The sequence below is a fragment of the Salvelinus namaycush genome, unplaced genomic scaffold (genome assembly GCF_016432855.1).
Source record: "Salvelinus namaycush isolate Seneca unplaced genomic scaffold, SaNama_1.0 Scaffold81, whole genome shotgun sequence".
Lineage (NCBI taxonomy): Eukaryota > Metazoa > Chordata > Actinopteri > Salmoniformes > Salmonidae > Salvelinus > Salvelinus namaycush.
The window spans coordinates 378,487-381,887 of record NW_024061542.1 but is presented as its reverse complement, the minus strand read 5'-3'; positions in this window follow the sequence as shown (position 1 = coordinate 381,887).

Genomic DNA, 3,401 nt, shown 5'->3' with positions numbered 1-3,401 from the left:
ATTTATTATAGTGTAAAAATGTACTACAAAGTGTAGCTAAATAGAATAACTTTGGTCATACCCACTCAGCACGTGACGTCCAAGGACGTTGAATTATGGGCCATATCAGGTCTGTCTGTTGTAGCCGCTATTTCGCCCCAAAATAGTCATCACAAATTGGGCTGTGTATAACTATGTAAATGTCTCTCGGACAAGGTGACTTTTATCAATATACACTCTAAAAAGTAAAGGTTCCTGGAGTATTCTTTAGGGGTTGAAACTGTGGGGGAACCACTAAAAGTTATTTGAAGAACCTTTTGTGGGAACCCCTATAAGTTCTTTGAAGAACCCTTTATCATGGTTCCTCAAAGAACCTTTTGGGGTATTTTTTTTTTTAAACTCCCTGTCCACCCTCCCTCCATTATAAAAACATATTTTAATAATAACAATATTGACCATATTGATTTAAATAATTCATTGTTTATTTAGTGGCACCACAAATGTGAATTAATATTTACAATACATTTTACCAAACAAAACACATTACAAAATTGCAACATTTCTGCAGACATGTCAGACCATAATAAATAATACATTTACTTTGTATAGTGCTTTTCATGACATTTAAAATATATAAAATAATGATGTACAATAAAAACAACATACATTAAAAATGAATCATAGGTAAACTAACAATATTGTAGACTTGATGCTAAATACAGATTTTTCAGCTTTAGTGTGTATATCGTATCCACTTAGTTATGTTAGGAAGTTTGCCATCTTTATGACCGGCCCTGGTAACTTCACCCCAACTTCTCTTCTCCCCAGAACACAGTAACTTAACAACATAAGTGTTTTTCTGACATTTTGGGGAAATTTAAGGGAAAATAGAAAATACAGCCGTAGCAGAGCCCCAGGACCCATGGGGACGTCCTCGAGGGCGTGGATGTTCTCCCCATCAAAGGCCAGCGGGATTTCACTCTCATGGTGAAATGGATATCCACCGATGTGCAGTAAAGGAGTGAAGAGCGGTGAAATCTGTGTCAACAAAAGTAAGAAAAGATTAATACACATACAATTAACAAAGAACATAACAAATGTTCAGCTGTAGTTTTATATCAGCATGCACACCTATGTTAATGAAGAAACAGATGATTGGTGCATAGGCATACCTTGTCACGGACATAAAGGCCACTCGGGTCCTCATTGAAGAGGTAGGGCAAGAGCAGGATCGCTGCTGTGGTCTCCAGTCCTAGTAAAGTAAAGAAACGATCTTACTATACTTGCTAATTTTATTACAAAATACATTAGAGAAAGGGAAGGAATAAGAGCAAATCCCTCTTCTGTATTGTCCTTCAGGGACTGTCAAAATAGCAGGATGATGTCCTCACCCCTGCCTCGCCTCTCTACCTCTGATAGTCCTTGAATTATCTTTTTGTCTATATCCATTCCATGGACTTGATTCATTTCTGACAAGATCTGAAAAGATCATTTGCACACATTTGTATGGTAATAGATTTCAGTTTGTTTTGACTGCTATGTAGGTTAAATGTACACTTCAAATGCAGCTGTCCTACAACATATCTGTACCTTCTTCTTGATCCCAATTGCATTGTGTCCATGTTCTGTCCTATAAGAATTTCAAAGGAAGAGAAAATGTGTCAAAGAATAGTCTTACAAGCATTTAAATATATATAAATATTAAATAAATATTGAAAGATAAATGGCATCGACATACAATTGAATGCAAAATAGAAGAACATATTGGAGAAAGCACTAGCCAATACAGTACTGCCATACAGTAACAGTACTGCCATACAGGCCTAATATCACATTTCAAGATATCTTTGTACACAAATTGTTCAATATTATATCAGGCTGACTTGAAAGATTATACGCAACATTTTGCTGCGTGGCAATACTGTGTTTGGATTCTGAAGGGCATTTATACAAAAGAGGTAGTCTAGACACTGTGTTAATACCATTATGCATTTAAATCCCATCTACAGATACCATCTAAGATATTAATTTCCCTCCACAGGGGGGCGGACATGTAACGTTTCCAAAATGGGATAGTATTGTACATGTAACGTTTCCAAAATGGGATAGTATTGTACATGTAACGTTTCCAAAATGGGATAGTATTGTCCATGTAACGTTTCCAAAATGGGATAGTATTGTCCATGTAACGTTTCCAAAATCGGATAGTATTGTACATGTAACGTTTCCTAAATGGGATAGTGTTGTCCATGTAACGTTTCCAAAATGGGATAGTATTGTTCATATAACATTTCCAAAATGGGATAGTATTGTAATGACCTGACTAGATCATAAATGAACAATTGTCCAGACAGAGGCTTGAGTTTGCGAATTGACGGTTTATTAAACCAACTTTACACAGGCTACTGTTTGGGCCGTAGCACACGCCAAATAGATGACAGATAACCCACAAGCCAATCGTGACCTTCTCTTGTGAAGCCCAGACGTAAGAGAGAGAACAAAGGCTGAACCTGGTCTTAACTTCCAATGCTCCACCCCCCTGCCCAACCCCCCTCCACGCCACTCCGCCAACCACCAGGATGCCCGGCATCAGAACATTCCAGGCATTCCCGTGATTGGCAGATAGCAGGTTGATTGACATGTCGGACCCCGCGAACACCGGGTACTGGTCAGTACAACACAACCACCTCCTAGCCTAACACATAACACACAGCTGTCTGTGCGGGTCGCTACAGTATTGTACATGTAACGTTTCCAAAATGGGATAGTATTGTCCATGTAACGTGTCCAAAATGGGATAGTATTGTCCATGTAACGTTATGCCCCCTTGTGAGTTAATAGTATTGCATGCTGTAGCAGGCTATATAAAGAGGAAGACCTCCATTGACGATTCAGTTCGTTGTAACATCTCGTCTGGACAGGTCACCGTCCTTAGTTAGTTAGTTAGTTAACGTTAGCTAGTTCATTATCACAAAAGTGAGAACTGCTCTAGATTGGAAACTTACCTTAATGAGTGTAAAGACATGTTGGCTTTATGGAAACGATATACAATATATGGGAAGGAATATAGTTGAGGGAAATAATCCAAACCTAGTTGTGCCTAGTTAGGACATAACGTTAGCTAGCTAGATAACGGTACTGTACTGTAGCTCATACAACGCCGACGGTCAAACCCGGCTTTCTAATATTTACAGTAATTAGCTATAGTAACGTTATGGAAGCTATTCACAGAAAACCATCATTGTCTCCGTTATTAATTATTATGTTATATTATTATTATTATAAATTATTTCTAGACATATTCAGAGCCAAACATCAACCCAACTTAACCTTTTTAACTTGTTGTCGCATCCAAACTTGTCACCATGGTTTTCAGTTGTAATTGCGAAGTTCCCGGAAGAAGTCCAGCAACAACGGAGGTT